The sequence below is a fragment of the Lithobates pipiens genome, unplaced genomic scaffold (assembly GCF_037356315.1).
Source record: "Lithobates pipiens isolate NorthernLeopardFrog02 unplaced genomic scaffold, aLitPip1_a1.2 Scaffold_13, whole genome shotgun sequence".
NCBI classification, from domain to species: domain Eukaryota; kingdom Metazoa; phylum Chordata; class Amphibia; order Anura; family Ranidae; genus Lithobates; species Lithobates pipiens.
This window is the reverse complement of record NW_027507718.1, coordinates 403,532,536-403,550,210: the sequence shown is the minus strand read 5'-3', so window position 1 is coordinate 403,550,210 and position 17,675 is coordinate 403,532,536. Positions and strand designations below refer to the sequence as shown.

The following is a 17,675-nucleotide window of genomic DNA, read 5'->3' as shown; positions in this document are numbered from 1 at the left end:
CTATCAGCATTGCTATATTTATTGCATGGCGTGTTAGTATAATATTCAGGTAGGTAAAATTAATTAATTTACGGAATAATAATTTTCCGATTAAAACCTGTAAAATATGGCTGCCCTCTTTTTGAAAATGCTAGTTGCCTGGCAATCACTAACAGTAATCATTTCAAAATCTCTGATGGGGACTAAGTATGCAGTAAATGATACATTTAATTCTATATACAGTAAAATAAGCATTGAAGACATCACCATTTTTCTAGGTAAATATATTTCTAACGGTGTTATTGACATGAAATATTCACCACGTCGGTAACAGCCCATGTAATAAATTCATACAACAAAACCAAAACAAATAGGTTCAGAAATGAAGTTATGTGTAATAAAATGGAATGACACAGGGACAAAGTATTAAACACACAAACTGAAATTTATTTAATCCTTTGTACAAAATCCTTTGATGGTAATGGCAGCTTCAAGATGCCTCCTGTATGGAGAAACTAGTTACATGCATTGCTCAGGTGTGATTTTGGCCCATTCTTCCACACAAATAGTCTTCAAATCATGAAGGTCCTGTGGGCATCCTCTACGACAGGGCTCGACAAACCCCAGGCGCCAGGTCGCCAATGCGACCAGAAATCGCAACATGGCGCCTAAGGTGCCACCAGCCCACTCACTATTGATGCCTCAGACATGCAGCGCATGAACACTGACCGCCGTCCTCCTCCCTCCTCCACACTCAGCGGCGCCGTGCTAAGTGTGTGAAACTGACAAGCAACGGAGAGAGGAGGATCTGTCAGATTTCAATTTGATGTCGGGGTGGGCGGGACCCGGCCGGGGTGGGCGGGACATGGTCAGGGTGGGGGTGGGACCCAGCAGCTATCAAACACCAGCCAATGGGATCCTGGCGGGCCGCTACGTGGATGTGGCCCCGCCCCTTTTCTTAAGCAGCCCAATTGTTGGCTGGTGTTTGATAGCTAAGTCCCGCCCACCCGGCCAGGCCCCGCCCACCCCGCCCGGGTCCCGCCCATTCCGACATTAAGCTCAATTCTGACAGCTCCTCTGTTACATTTCAGTAACAGTGCTCCGTGTGAAACCTGCCAGCGCCAACCAGTGCCATCTGCCAGTGCCACCACCAATCAGTGCCACCTGCCACTGCCAATCAGTGCCACCTGCCAGTGTCAGTGCCACCACCAATCAATACCACCTGCAACCACCAACCAGTGCCACCGCCAATCAGTGCCACCTACCAGTGCCACCTGCCAGTGACAATCAGTGCCAGCTGCTAGTGCCAACCAGTGCCACCTGCCAGTGCCGAGTGTCACCGACAATCCGTGCCACCTGCCAGTGCCATCTGCCACCGCCAATCAGTGGCACCTGCCACCGCCAATCAGTGCCACCGCCAACCAGTGCCACCTGCCAGTGCCACCACCAATCAGTGCCAACTAGTGCCACCACCAACCAGTGCCACCTGCCAACACCAACCAGTGCCACCGCCAATCAGTGCCATCTGCCAGTGACAACTAGTGCCACCACCAACCAGGGCCACCTGCCAGTTCCAAACCAGTGCCACCTGCCAATCAGTGCCACCTGCCAGTGCCAATAGTGCCACCTGCCAGTTCCAAACCAGTGCCACGTGCCAGTGCCACCTGCCAGTGCCAATAGTGCCACCTGCCAGTTCCAAACCAGTGTCACCTGCCAATGCCAACCAGTGTCACCTGCCAATGCCATCTGGCAGTTCCACGTGCCTGCCAGTGGCAACCAGTGCCATCTGCCAGTGCCACCTGCCACCGCTAATCAGTGCCACCTGCCAGTGCCAACTAGTGCCACTGCCAATCAGTGCCACCTGCCACTACCAATCAGTGCAACGTGCCACCTGCCAGTGCCACCGCCAACCAGTGCCATCTGCCAGTGACAACTAGTGCCACCGACAACCAGGGCCACCTGCCATAACCAACCAGGGCCACCTGCCACTTCCAAACCAGTGCCACCTGCCAATCAGTGCCACATGCCAGTGCCACCTGCCAGTTCCAAACCAGTGTCATCTGCCAGTTCCAACCAGTGTCACCTGCCAGTGCCATCTGGCAGTTCCACGTTCCTGCCAGTGGCAACCAGTGCCACCTGCCAGTGCCAGCCAGTTCCATCTGTTGCCAGCCTTACTCTGTAACAGCATTTCATTGGAGTTATTGACTTGTGAGTTAGGGATAGGGGGTGAAAATGAGTGGCCTTACCCCGGGAGCTGACAATCCATACCACTCTAAAAAAAAAAATAATAAAATAAAAACTGGCTCCTAACTTTTTTAACCGACTCCTAAATTTAAAGAAAATTTGTCAACCCCTGCTCTACAAACTTTGATCTTTAGTTCTTTCCGTAGATTTTCTATTGGATTCAAGTTAGGTGATTGGCTGGCCATTCTAGCAGCTTTACTTTCTTTCTTTGAAACAATTTGAGAGTTTCCGCGGCTGTGTGTTTGGGATCATTGTCATGAATCTGCAGTAATGTTTCCTGCCGTGTCTGTTTGCTCACTGATCTGTGTATCAGCTTAGGGACCGTGCTCTCACACCTGTATGTTTAAGAAATATTCTCTTAACATGGCTCCACCCCAGGAACAAGAAACACTATTTAATTTCATGCACTGCAAGCTAGCTTTGCCCAAGCAACAGTTGTGTTTAGGCTTCTGGTGTGGCGTCCTGCTGTATGTTATCTCTGACTTCCATGTACCGGCTGTGGCATGTCCTTCTGACCTTTCCTGTCTGCTAGTAACCCGACCTTAGTTTGCCTTCTGACCATTCCTGTCTGCTATTAACCGTGACCTTGGCATGCCTTCTGACCATTCCTGTCTGCTAGTAACCCTGACCTTGGCATGCCTTCTGACCATTCCTGTCTGCTAGTAACCCTTCCTGATCATCCCTGTCTGCTAGTTTCCCCCGACCTTAGCTTGTTCTCCTGTGCTTAACCCTGAACTGCTGCTTCCGCTCTGTCCTCCAGGGCCAATCCATGAGCATGAGCTGAGAGACACCGGGGGCTGCGACCTGCAGTCATCTGCAGCCAAATCCATCCTCACCACTAGATGTTCCGGTGAATACTTGCTGGCTCTTAAACTACGCGCCCTGGGGTATATTATGCTCTAGCTTCCTTCTTGTTCCGTGTCAGTGTTCAGATGGAGATGCTTTCCTGAACCACCAGAGCTCCATCCACAGCAATCAGCCATATGTTCCACAACCTTAGTGGTGTGCTCCTAACTCCAGTGGTGTGCATCTGTCACATGGCCTCAGGTGACCTGACAATCATTGTCTTGCTGAAATGTCCACCTTTGTTTCATCTTCATCAACCTGGTAGATGGCAGCTGATTTTTATCAAGAATGTCTTGGTATATTTTTCCATTCATCCTTCCTTCAATGATATGATGTTTGCCAGTACTGTATGCTGAAAAACAGACCCACACCATGATGTTCCCTCCAAACTTCACTGTTGGTATGGGGATGTTTTGGGGGTGATGTGCAGTGCCATTTGACCTCCAAACATGGTGTGTATTATAGCATCCAAAGAGTAACATTTTGGTCTCATCTGACCAGACTATATTCTAAAAGACAAAAACAAAACATCCCATAGCGCAACTAACCAACCAGTCTGCTGACCAATCCGATTAACCTGTCCAAAAGTCTGCATTTAAAACAGGGGTTTAGTTAGCACGCATTTGCAAACGCATGAGTAAGCTGCAAGACCTCTTCACAGCACCTTGTGTATGCTCGCAGTCCTAAAAGCTACTGAATTTAGGAGTGCCTGCACAATGGGAGCACATGCATTCAATGGATAGATGAGAGGCAGGTGGGCCGGAAGCAGCCCAATCCCCCTTAAAGAAACAGGAACACACTGGACACCCGGCACGTAGCACAGTGGCAGCAAAGGTGCCCAGTGTGTCCCTGCACCATATTTACAGTAACAAACAAATGGCCCCTGCCCCCACCTTTAACTGGCCTTTACAGCAAGGAGCACAAGGAAGGGCATACACATAAAAGACAAAAACAGAAATTCCATATCTCAACTCACCAACCAGACTATATATCTAAATGTTGTGCAGCAAACTTTAAACAAGCTTCCATATGCTTTTTCTTCAGCAAAGGAGTCTTGCGTGGTAAGCGTGCATACAAGCCATGGTGGTTGAGTGCATTTCTTATTGTTTTCTTTGAAACAATTGTACCTGCTAATTCCAGGTCTTTCTGAAGCTCTCCACAAGTGGTCCTTGTCTCTTGGACAACTCTTCTGATAATTATTTTTACTCCTCAGTCAGAAACCTTGCAGGGAGCACCTAGTCATGGCCGGTTTATGGTAAAATTGTGTTCTTTCCACTTCTGGATTATGGCCCCAGCAGTGCTTACTGGAACATTAAGAAGTTTAGAGAATCCTTCTGTAACCATTGTTATCAGTATGTTTTGCAACAATAAGAGTGCAAACATTTACATATATATTAGGGCTGTGGAAATTTAAGATTAATTCCTTGATTAATCGTTAATTTTTTTTATCAATCAAAATTCTTTTGAATCGGTACTCACCTCTCCGCCGGCTTCCATGTCTTCGGGGAGTTCCATCAGAGATCCAGTGACATCACTGGACTCCTCCCCCCTTCCCCAAGTGCCTCCGCCTGCTAACGAAGGGAAGGGGGGAGGAATCCGGTGACGCTGAAGTTCTGATTGAACGTAACGTGTACGGGGGAAGAGCTACGCATGACGTCACCCGCTGCTACCCTATGGAACTAACACGATTGTCTGCTTTACATGCTGTGTTTTTATCATCTTTATGTGAGTAGTTTGTGTTTGAACACAAAAATGTAATCTTATACTTAAGCGGTGAGCACTTAGATCTTTTCTTTCTACCCATGACCCGGCGTCCTTGCTGAGATCTAAGGAGACGTGAGAGAAGTTTATGGTCCGTGTTAACCCTTTTGATACCTGCTTGCATGACCACCTGTTTGCACAGGGGCCCATGCCATAAGGTGAGAGTGATTAGTTAGACCAGAGATGGAGGGATTGGCAGGCTATTGTGGAAAAAAAATGACTTACGCCAGTTCTACAGTTTGAATTTAAAATGTATTTGTGTGAACTGTGAAGTTAAGTCATCGATTGTGGAAACTAGTGTTGGGTGATTGTATATAGTGTATACCACATTTACCACTGACTAATGCAGAGTTGCAATGCAAGGAGATCAGCTAAAAGTAGTTGGATCTGTATGTGCGTTATAATTAATCGAAATTAGTCGATTAATCAATTAAAAAAACAAAACGATTAATCAAACATGAAAATTTTAATCAGTAACAGCCCTAATATATATATACTTTTCTGAATGAAATTGATACTTATGAGCATCGCTGAGGCACGATTTCAGGAGCACTAGGCACTTTAAGTAGAGGATTTTGTGCATTCTTAGCAAATGTATTGTGGATTGCTTTTAAACATAGTGCATATATATATATTTTTTTTTTTTTTTTGTAAATTTTTGGTCTTTGATTCAATATAACAGCGAGTCATATAGAGTGTCACATCAGGCCATGTAATACTGCACCCCAGAACAGTGCCATACCTACCCCCCCTCATTTTATATTGCATTTATATTGCACTTAGGTGGTTGTATCAGTAGGGGCAGCAGTTCTCTCTCTCTTCATTCAATTCTGTAAGTGCAGGTCCATCAACATATATTTTTTCTTTGCTTTTACCCATCACGAGATGTTTTTTATGTGACATCTTGGTAAATGAGACAAGTTTTTATAGGCCATCAGTTTAGACTGAGCCAGATGATATTAATTTGCACTGGCAAGGAGCATGATTGCTTTCTATTTACAGATAGATTTCAGCTGGTGTCTTTCCTTTCCATGCCTTTTTGCACCTCCCTTTCTTTATCTGTTCAATACTTTTTTCCCTGTGCCACGCCATTTTATTACACATTACTTAATTTCTAAACGTATTTGTTTTGGTTTCTTTGTATGCCAACATGTGGTGGGAATTTCACGTCAATAGCACCTTTAGAAATAGATTTACCTAGAAAAATGGTGGCATGTTCAATACTTTTACCTGCTGTGTATATGTATGTATATATATGTATATATATATATATATATATATATATATATATATATATATAAATTATCCCCTGTTTTAAAGAAAAATTAATTAATTAAAACCGTGCTCTCTATAACGTGTAACTACAAAATTGCAAGACGAGTGCAAGTGCATTAATTATATTAATTTCTTACCACCAAAAAAATCAATATATATGTAGCACTGACCCCCGAAGGAACGGCTCATTTAATTGGGCTTACCGTTACCTTCTTCACCTCGTGTCTGTCTAGGGGTTTCCTGAGGTAGATGGCCCACCAAGAACTGCAGAGACTGACACCAGATCCACTTGAAGGGATTTTTATTTGCAAAAGAAATAATTAATGGACACAGTCTCTCAACGTAGGGTTAGAGGGTTTAGGTGGGAAAAGTCCAGGTACTCTTAGTGCTAAGTCAGTATGAAAAAAACACGTCTTTCATATCAGGAAATCCAGAGAATAGCCACTCACAGCTGGATCCTCACCCTTATTAGATAGTCCTTCTCTCACCAGGTCTAGCAACCAACAAGGTGTTTAAATCAGATACAAGTCTCTGCCACAGACTTGGTGTAGAACACTTTGGTAAAACTGAAAAATTGTAGACAACTTGTAGAACCCTCGTATGATACCAGTGTCTTGCAGCCGGTTCGGCGATAGCACACGAGATTGGATTAACTTGGGGTCTTCCAACTGGTCCAGGCTTTTGTTGAGAAGCCAACCCTTGCGTGGCATTCTCCCAAAGAGTCCTCCCCTAGAAACCTTCGCAGTTGCTGGGCCTCTCCACCAGTCGAGACGGCACCGGACCACCTCTGAATCCTTCCTTCAGTTTCCTTATCTCGGGCTAGCCAGCCCCGAGGTTTGAAGTCGGTGGATCTGCACCTCAGGCCATGGCAGTCCTGGGGGCTGGTCAGGAGTACCAGGACCAAACAGTCAGAAAACACTTCTGGACCGGAACCCCGAAACACGTGACATCCGCACCTTAAAGCGGAGTTCCACCCTAAAGTGGAACTTCCGCTCATCGGAACCCTCCCCCCCTCTGGTGTGACATTTGGCACCTTTCAGGGGGGAGGGGGGTGCAGATACCTGTCTAAGACAGGTATTTGCACCCACTTCCAGGAATAGACTCCCGGAATTTCCAATCTGAACTTTTTCCGACTGAAAAATTGAGAACATGCTCTCAATCTTTTGCTGGCGGAAATTCCGCCAGAAAAAGTCAGATGGAGCATACACACGGTTGAATTTTTCGACCAAAAGCTCTCATCGGTCTTTTGCTGGCCAAATTTCCGATCGTGTGTACGGGGCACAAAAGTGTCCAGTACAATTCCAGGGGGAAATGTGATACTCACAATTACTATTGCATCAGCTTCTTCTTAGTTCCCATTCTGGGGCTACCTATCCCTTGAAGGTTAGAACACACACCCAGCTTCTCTTCTACTTCTTGGGTACTCTCTTGCTTCAACCTCCCACCTCTAAGTCTCACCCATACCAAAGAACTTTGGGAAACCTCTCTCTTTGCCTACAGGATGGATTTTACAGTGGAGGGGAAATAAACCTTTCCTACATGTTGGTGGGGTGTTTTGCCAGTACAGTTGTAGTTGAGGCTTGTCATAAATTAGGCTATATCTTATATAGAGAAATACAATAATTTTACATTACATAATCTTTTATCCTGTATAATATAAAAATAGAAAATTGCATTATGGGGGTTATTTACCAAAGGTAAATCCACTTTGCACTGCTGGTGCACTTGGAAGTGCACTTAGAAGTGCAGTCGCTGTTAATCTAAGGCCGCGTACACACGCGGGGACTGTTCGCCCAACTTTGTCCGCTGAACAGTGTTTCGGCGGACAGTCCGCTCGTGTGTGGGCTTTCAGCGGACAGTTTCAGCGAACAGTCCGCTGAACAAGGTTTTTCGGAATATCCGAAAAACTGTCCGCTGAAACTTTGTTTCAGCGAACAGTCCCCTCGTGTGTAGGCTTGTTCGTCAAACTAAGTTCCGCGCATGCTCAGAAAGGATTTACACGCCGAAAGTTATAATGCAGTGTATAGGACGTCGTATTTTTCGTCCCGTCGTACGTGCCGTTCACGTCATCGCGCACGGTTTCAGCAAACTGTTCGTTCGTCGTGTGTGGCCATGTCCGTCCATGCTAATTTTGAGCGGACTGTTCGCTGAAACTGTTTGACGGACAAAGTTGGGCGAACAGTCCCCGCGTGTGTACGCGGCCTAAGGGGTAGAGCTGAAATGAGGGGAGGCTCTGCTGATTTCATCATCCAATCATGTGCAAGCTAAAATGCTGTTTTTTATTTTCCTTGCATGTCCCCCTCGGATCTACAGTGACTTTACTTCCAAGTGCACTTGCAGTGCACCGTGAATTTGCCTTTTGTAAATAACGCACTATATTTCTTATCAGAAGTATTTTAGGTTTCTTACCCCATCCAGCTTTACATCATCAGGGAGCGTTCTCCTTCTCTGCACTCTTCAGTGTGGAACTCCTACAAACCTCCACCCTTGTTCTTCCCATGTTGTGTAATCCTTCTGCTGGAGCTGTGTATTTACAGGCTGCTGCAGATAGACACGGGGATATTTTACTTTTATGGAGTAACAGCACTGATTGTTCCTTCATAAGCATAAAAGAACAGTTAGCTTAAAGAGGGGACAGTAGCTCAGTGCTGGCTGTGCCTCTCCCACATAAACACCCATAAATTGGGCTTCAGAATGGGGTGGAGCTAAAGCCTGAAAAAGAGGTGCCTTTAATCCAAAATGGGGCCACTGATTGGATCAGGAGCTAGTGCAAATAAAAAAAATGGGAGAATTCTCTTGGAGTCCATGCACACTGGGCATAAAAACTGCTGCTTATACAAGTGTTTTGTGTTTTTCTTCAGCTTCTGGAAGCAGCTCTATGTTAGACTATGTGTCCATGCACATTAGGAAGGTTATGGGCATATTTATATAAAACCCCTTCAGAATTACATTTTTGGGAAGAGCTTTCGGGCAGAAAAAAACACTTAAAGTGATTGTAAAACAACCAATTCAATTTAAAAGATAAATAAAAGGCAAAACATTTTTTTATAGATATAAAACATATATAAATACCTTTTTTCCATTTTTTTTAAGTGATCACATTCCCTCGGTTTGAGCTGGGGGAGGAGGAGAAGCAGCAGTACACTGAACTTCCCAGAGAATGGCTGGGAAGGGAGGGGGTGTTAGGACAAGTCTGCTTATTGGAAGAAAGCAGGCAAAGTTCCCAGCACAGATGGAGAACTGACCGTGCTGTGCTCTTCTGCTTAGTATGGTCAGTTTTTAATAGAAAAGCAGAGGGACTGGCAGGAATGCCAGTGATTTCATACAGGAAGCAATAAAAAGAGGACAGGATACTTTCTCCTACAAATACAAGGTACAGCACGCTTACCCATGGTTGGGAAATGTTAGATGTGAGCTTGTTGTCGGGAAGTCCGACCGCGTGTATGCTCCATCAAACATTTGCTGTCGGACTTTCCACCAACAAATGTTTGATAGCAGGTTCTCAAATTTTCCTCCAACAAAACCTTGTCAGAAAGTCCGATCGTGTGTACACAAGTCCGTTGCACAAAAGTTCATGCATGCTCGGAATCAAGCAGAAGGAGCCGCACTGGCTATTGAATTAAATTTTTCTCAGCTCGTCGTACGTCTTGTACGTCACCGCGTTCCTACGTTCGTAATTGTTGGCCAAAATTTTTGTGACCGTGTGTATGCAAGACAAGCTTGAGCCACCAAAAATCCACAGTTTTGTTGTCGGAAAGTCCGATCGTGTGTACGCGGCATAACACTTATAAAGGCGGCATTTAGAAGCGTTCAACGTTTACAAATGTAGATTGAAAAATGAGCAGAGGGGAATGATTTGGAAAAAAACACTTTTAACCACTTGCCGCCCGCCCTATAGGGAATTGACGGCGGCAAAGTGGTTTCATAATCCTAACCGGACGTCATATGACGTGATTAGGATTATGAGCCGCTGCGCGCCCCCGGGGGCGCGCATCGCGGCGATCGTTGTTGCGGGGTGTCAGTCTGACACCCGGCAACTACGATCTCGGTAAAGAGTCTCCGACGGAGACTCTTTACCATGTGATCAGCCGTGTCCAATCACGGCTGATCACAGTGTAAATGGGAAGAGCCGGTGATCGGCTTTCCCTCACTCGCGTCTGTCAGACGCGAGTAGAGGAGAGCCGATTGGCTGCTCCTCTGACAGGGGGGGTCTGTGCTGATCGATTATCAGCACAGCCCCCCCGAGGATGCCCACACTGGACCACCAGGGACACCACTAGACCACCAGGGAAAAGGTAATAAAATCCATAATCCTCCCTAGACCACCAGGGATGCCAGTCAGCACAATGGGTGCCAATCAGTGACCATAATGGATGCCAATCAGTGCCCACAATGGGCATCACTGATTGGCATGCATTATTGTTTGGCACTGATTGGCATCCATTACTATAACACCGATGCCGCCTATGAGTGCCCACCTGTGCTGCCTATGAGTGCCCACCTGTGCCGCCTATGAGTGCCCACCTGTGCCGCCTATCCATGCCCACCTGTGCCGCCTATCCATGCCCATCCGTGCCGCCCATCCGTGCCAGCTATCAGTGCCAATTTGTGCCACCTATCAGTGTCCGTCCGTGTTGCCCATCCGTGTCGCCCATCCGTGTCGCCCATCAGTGCCGCCTATCAGTGCCACTTCATTGTTGCCACATTGGTGCCCATCAGTGCCACCTTATCAGTGCCCATCAGTGTAGCCCCATCAGTGCCCATCAGTGAAGGAGAAAACGTACTTATTTACAAAGTTTTGAAATTGAAACAAATAAAAACATATTTTTTTCAAAATTTTCGGTATTTTTTTATTTGTAGCGCAAAAAATAAAAACCGTAGAGGTGATCAAATACCACCAAAAGAAAGCTCTGTTTGTGGGGAAAAAATGATAAAAATTTCATTTGGGTACAGTGTAGCATGACCGCACAATTGTCATTCAAAGTGCGACAGCGCTGAAAGCTCAAAATTGGTCTGGGCAGGAAGGTGTTTAAGTGCCCTGTATTGAAGTGGTTAAAAAGCAAATGCCCATAAACTCTCCTAAGCTCTTGTGCAATAAGAGCCACTATGAGCATTTTTAATGGCGTTTTTCTTTTTCTGTTAGAGGTTCTTCCATTATTTTCGCTCCTGTGCATGAACCCTTAGTCTGGAAAGGTAAGTTTTCAGATGTTTTTATTTAAGGAAGAAACTGGAGATTATCCACAATATAAAGCTATGGTATAGAAAATGTCTCCTGTACATCTTGTGGTAACACCTGGGTGATGTGTAATAGACTGTGTCTGTCATATTAGGAAGGATTAGAATCTGAAATAGCCTAGAATGTTCCACTCGTCATCACTAGGGGCTTGACCTATTTACGGCTTGTCACTATTAACTACCTCGTTTTACAGTCTCATATAGTCTTCACTGCATTTAGAGGGTTTTTGTGTGGGAAAAGGCTGACACTATGTCAAGGGCTCACAGTGCGTTCATCGTTGGATTTTATTGCTGTTAAGTCTTCCCTCAAACAGACATTTTAGCATATTTGTGGACAGACAGATGACAGAAGAGTGTTTTCCAGTCATCGCAGAAACATTCAGGTGGTTATGCATTTGTCCACGCTTGTTTTCCAGCCGAATGTAACTAAGACTGGTCAGAGCATGCCTTCCATTCACAGTCATGGTGGCAGACTATTTTTACATGTATGAATACAGCAATAAGAATGTACAACTAAAGCAGAACGCTTGGATGGTACGTTGTTTCATTGTTCTGTTACTATTTCACATTTACTATAAAAATGTATTTGTTTTAGCCCTTGTACACACGGTGAGAAATTCAGACGGAAAATGTCCGATCGGACCGTGTTGTCGGATAATCCGACCGTGTGTGGGCTTCATCTGACTTTTTCCGTCGGAATGTCCGACCAACAAAGTTTGAGAGCTGGATATAAAATGTTCCGACAACATGATCTGATTGGACTTTGATCGTTTGTAGAGAATTCCGATCGGACAAAGTGCCACGCATGCTCAGATCAAATTCCTAGACCAAAGCTATTGGCTACTAGCGTGAAAGTAGTCATAACGAAATAACGCCAACACATTAGGAACGATTGGGTTTTCCGACAACTTTGTCTGACTGTGTGTAACTGCAACACCAGTTTCGGACAAAATCTGTCAGAAAAATCAGACGGATTTTGTTGTCGGAATGTCCCACCGTGTGTACGGGGGCTAAGACAATAGAAGGCAGTCAGATATGAACAGGCATGGTTCAATTATTCACTTGCATGGCCAGTTCACTCATACAGCTTGACTTAGCATTTATGTTTATGGGTGTAGAGAAAATGGAAGGAGCCTACAAAGGCAAGAAATTTCCCTCAATCAAGAGCAGTCAATTTGTGGTCATTCGGCTCGGGCTCAGGCTTTCACACTACACACAATGGTGCAGCTTCTTTGGGGTGTTTTGCAGGCACTATTTCTAACGCTATAGCGCCTGCAAAACGCCCTAGTGTGAAAGGGGTCTAAATCACAAAAAATGAACAAATCATGATCACTCCCGATTTAAAAATGACTAGAGTATCTCAGTAGATTCACCATTTTCCATTAGGTAAATAGTAGCGCTATCTGAACCATCAGAACAAAGGAGATACAGTGTAGAACCTTGTAACAGTAATCTGAAACACCATCCTGAAACACTTTAAAAATAATAATGATTTCAACTAGAGATTATATTTGAAATAAATTCACATAATCTTTTAAAGAGTTTTAGACCTCTCTGACCTCTTTAGCTGTAGAAGTAATTCCTTCTAAAGATCACAACAGTTGGGTTTCAGTTGGTTTCTAGCATCTTGCAGCACCTACTATTTAGTTTAGAATGCTTACAAGAAATCTCTGCTGTCATAGAAAAAAAAAGGACAAAAGAGCTACGATCTCAGTGCCTGCTGTGATTACGGATTATGTTATCGGAAAATCCGATCATGTAGCGGACTTTTTCTGTTGGAATTTCCGACTGAAAAAGTTTGAGAGCTGGATCTAAAATTTTCCGATAACAAAATCCGATTGGACTTCGTGTGTAGAGAATTCCGACGCACAAAGTGCCACGCATGCTCAGAAAAAATTTGGAGATGAAAGCTATTGGCTACTGACTTCTACGTAGTCCCATCGTACATTTTGTACGTCACCTCATTCCGAACGATCAGATTTTCTGACAACTTTGTGTGACCGTGTGTATGCAACACAAGTTTCGGCCAAAATCCGTCGGAAAAAAATCTGAAGGATTTTGTGGTCGGAATGTCTGACCGTGTGTATGGGGCATTACTGTATAGCATCATCAGTGTACATGCATTTATTTTACTAGCTGTCTAAAGTGCAGAGTCCCCAAGACAGAGAAATGCGACTGGTGATTCAGCGCAGTTGCATTCATCCGAACTGAAATATTATTTTTGTGTAACATGTCCATTTAAAGCCAAGATCAAAAATATGTTATTTTTTTGTTTTTTTTATTTAGCCCTGATGAATTATTGTCAGGCACCAGAGGATACACCAGATGTTCATTACAAGGACTTCATATCATCCTACCACAGCAAGAACTAGAAGGGGTTTCCTTCCTTGCTTTGTTTTAGTTTGTGTGGGTGAAGCTAATTCATATACAGCATGCAATCATTAATTAGATTTTGGTATTATCACAGAAAAGAATAACATAACTATAGATGAGTCTTTGAAGAAAGCAAGCATATACAGTTACATGGAATGCACAGCCATTTCTGGAATTTGGTATTTGGGCTGAAATGTCAAACGTTATTAAGTATTTTCTTGGCAAGATAAGCAAAACAAATTATGAAATAAAACATCAAACCACTCATATTTTCTGCTGTCATGTATGAAATATATTTAATGTGAACCTGTCATAGGAGAAATATGTAGGCTGTCTTTGTTGACCTCTTTCAGTATATGCTAGTTAACAGGCTGCTTTGCTGACCTGGTGGCTTTAAAGGCAATGCGTAATGGTATTTTGTACATAGTGTATTCCTTTTTCATTTTGGCCATGGCTAATTCTAAGATATTTAAAATATACTGTATAATATATATGTTTAAAGCAGGTAAATATGAAATATTGAATATTAATATATTGCAGTTCTTTTATTCAGCCAGTAGGTGGAGATTTAAACTCCTTTTTACACATTTTTCTTTATCCTTTGTAAAAAGCCTGAATTTACAGGCAGATTTTAAAAGCAATTAAAAAAAGAAAGTAAATAAATCAAAGGAGTGACGTATTCCTTATTGGTTGGCTTTGCCGAAAAGGGTTTCAATCAGACAGAACGAGTCTGAAGGCAGGGAGCCTCTGCTTTACTGTCTTTTTAGATAACCCATAGTGCTTTAGGAAGCCTTTGGGATGCAGTATTGAAGCAAAAGTAACCATTAAAAACACTGACTACATCAGATTAGAGAGTTTGAATATCTTTATTCAAACTCAATAATGAGTATCCTAATCAGCCACGATGTCAGGAAATAAAAATGTTACTATTTATTATAAACCTCCCTGGCGGTATGATTATGTCCAATTTTTGCATCTCAAAGTGGTACAATTGTTTTGCATAGAAATTTGGCGTTCTATATTGTAGGCCAGTAATTCTTAGCAATAACACACTTAAATCTGTCCAAACAAGAGTCTAGTAGACATCCCGGGTATGATAAAGTTTGAAAGACAAAACCATAAATTATAATATAATAAATAATTATAAAAAATAATATAATAATAATACAATTAATTTCACAACGATTCACTATCGCTCAATTCTGCAAGTGTTCTAATTTACTATTGCTGTTTTCTAGCTGGTAAAAAAAAAAAAAAGAAGTGAAACCACCTTTGACGTAAAGGGACACTTTTTGGTTGCTATGGACTATCTCAAGTTTCCAGGAAGAAAGAACAGCATATATAATATAAAACTGCATGCAGGGCATTGGACAAACCGATCGCAGGGAACGGAGCCTGGCACACAGTGGCATCGGGACCACGGACACAGTGGGGGGACATTGCAGGAAACTTGGGGACAAGGTAAGTACACTGCAATGCAATCCCGAGTGTGGCTCGAGGGGGTTACCGCTAATGGTACTGAAATTTAACCCCAAGCCACACTCGGGGAAACCGACAGGGAGGTTAACATATACAGTAATATAAATCATTCAATGGAAAACCAAAGTGAAAGCATTACTGTACACATAGATGAATACTCTATATTGATCAGTACTCATTGGTACAAATGACCTTCATATATCTTTCTTTCAGTAAACTGTGAATGTGTTATTGGCCTGGGAAAAGACGCATTCATTGTCATTCTTGTTAAAGCTCATGTCTGGGACTCCCTTATCACCCCACTACCCTTTACCTTCACCCTTCTGTAACGAATTGCTAGGTTTAACAAATTATATAAAAATCCTCTAAACTCCTCTTTTAGTTAGCTAAATGTGTGGTCACGTGAAGCCCGGGTTCCTGAGTAGTTCTTCTGCACTGCAAAAATTTACATGGGTCCCCAGACTCCCTTCTTGCTCCAGTCCAGAAGACCCCAGTGGTGTAATGACGAGGGGCAATAACAAGGTTGGTCAGCAGTACACTCAACTACAATGGTGGATTGGTCTCCACTAACAGAAAAAGGCACAGAGGAGCGTCATGGGAAATACACAAGTATTACATACAAAGAAAAAGGTCAAGTAGGTACATTTTACATTTGATATTGTATTTATAAGAAAGGGTTCATTATTATTATACAGGTTTTATATAGCGCCAACAGTTTGCTCAGCACTTTAAAACATGAGGGCAGACATTACAGTTACATTACAATTTGGTACAAGAGGAATCAGAGGGCCCTGCTCCTTAGAGCTTACAATCTAAAAATGACAACAGATAATATATCTATCTCAGTAGATTCCCCACTTTCAATTAGGTAAATAGCAGCCCTATCTGAACCATACTAAAATGTGCCAAGGAAAAAAAAACACAAAAATAAAAATTCTACTACACCAATATTCAAATAATAATAAAAAACACACCCAGTGCTGAATGTGAAGTTAAACAAATCACAACAAAGTCCACATAAAAGTCCACTAGCTATATACAGAATCTAACACCCACAAGGGTTATTGATCATAATATAGGTATAGGTATATATATATATATATATATATATATATATATATATATATATATATATATATATATATATATGATGCTCTGGGCCACTGTGGATAGAAGGGACTAAAGTCTATTTGTGATATACTGGGTGTGGATTGATATTTCATTTGGTATGTTATGGTTTGGATCCTAGCCTAGTTAAAAAAAAAAAAATACTACTTTGTTAATCATTTTTCTCTTTTTATTTTCTATTTTGAATAGAAGGCTGATATGTAATGTGATTGGATCTTGAACTTGCATTAATATTTTGCAATGTGTATGATGTTTCGTTCTGTCTTTTTTTTGTCTGTCTATCTGTTTTATTATAGAAATAAATAAAAAGATTTATTAGAAAAAAAAAGTCCACTTTAAATAATCTCCAAAAAAATGTGTTTCTGTAAGTATCTTCTATTATATCATGCAATCTTAACACCACACCTCGTGTTTGACATGCCACCACTTTCCCATAAGGCATGCACTCACCAAATTAATTTGCCTTACACTCTCATGTCGGCAAAATGTGCTTTTAACCTTGAGGTTAATCACTCCACCATCAGCAATCTCCAGATCACGTTTTATAAGCTGAGACTAAAATCACTAATGTCTCCTTTTTTCTATTCAAGGCTCTCTGCCCAAGGCAAGTGTACTCCTAGCGACACTTCTCAGTGTGACAGAGAGTCTTGAATAGAAAAAAGAAGACATTAGTGATTTTATTCTCGGCTTATAAAATGTGATCAGGAGATTGCTGATGGTGGAGTGATTAACCTCAAGGTTAAAAGCACATTTTGCCGATATGAGAGTGTAAGGCAAATTAATTTGGTGAGTGCATGCCTTATGGGGAAGTGGTGGCACATCAAACACAAGGTGTGGTGTTAAGATTAGAAAAAAGGAGGGAGAACTGCGCAATCCCCAATACTTCTATTGGGATATAAGCTACCCAGAAAAAACTTCATAAAGCTTGGATCTGGGAGCTACATGTGACAAAATACATGTGTATAACCTACAAAACATATACAATGACCCTTATAAACTCTAAACAAAATACGTGATGCTAGGTGTTATGATACCAGGCATTCAAAAAAGGAAACATGTGAAATTGAAACCAATATAGCTATACATAGTGAAAAAATTAAAACAACATAAATGTGTCAATATTGAAAAGTCCTTTATAAGTCCAAAGTGAAAACACCACGTGTTGATGAAGGAGGTCCAATCCAAACCCTATGAGTTGGCGTGAGACCAGACACGGTGTACCTCCACCAAACAGATAACCCTAGCCCCTTACCAGATGCCCCAGTAAGGAGCGCTTATCAGGTCAGAAGATAGATCAATCCTAAGCGATCCCAATGGAACTCTCTACCGTAGACCAGATTAGGGGATACGCCAGC

The 17,675-nt window shown here is 42.7% G+C and overlaps 1 long non-coding RNA gene across 1 annotated transcript; it reads left to right on the top strand.

Annotated features, from left to right (window-relative positions):
* The first annotated feature begins 11,533 nt into the window (after positions 1–11,533).
* Positions 11,534–13,980, top strand: LOC143976139 (uncharacterized). Its single transcript, XR_013272533.1, has 2 exons — positions 11,534–11,874; positions 13,627–13,980. It is a non-coding gene; the product is annotated as an uncharacterized LOC143976139 (long non-coding RNA).
* Positions 13,981–17,675: the final 3,695 nt, after the last annotated feature.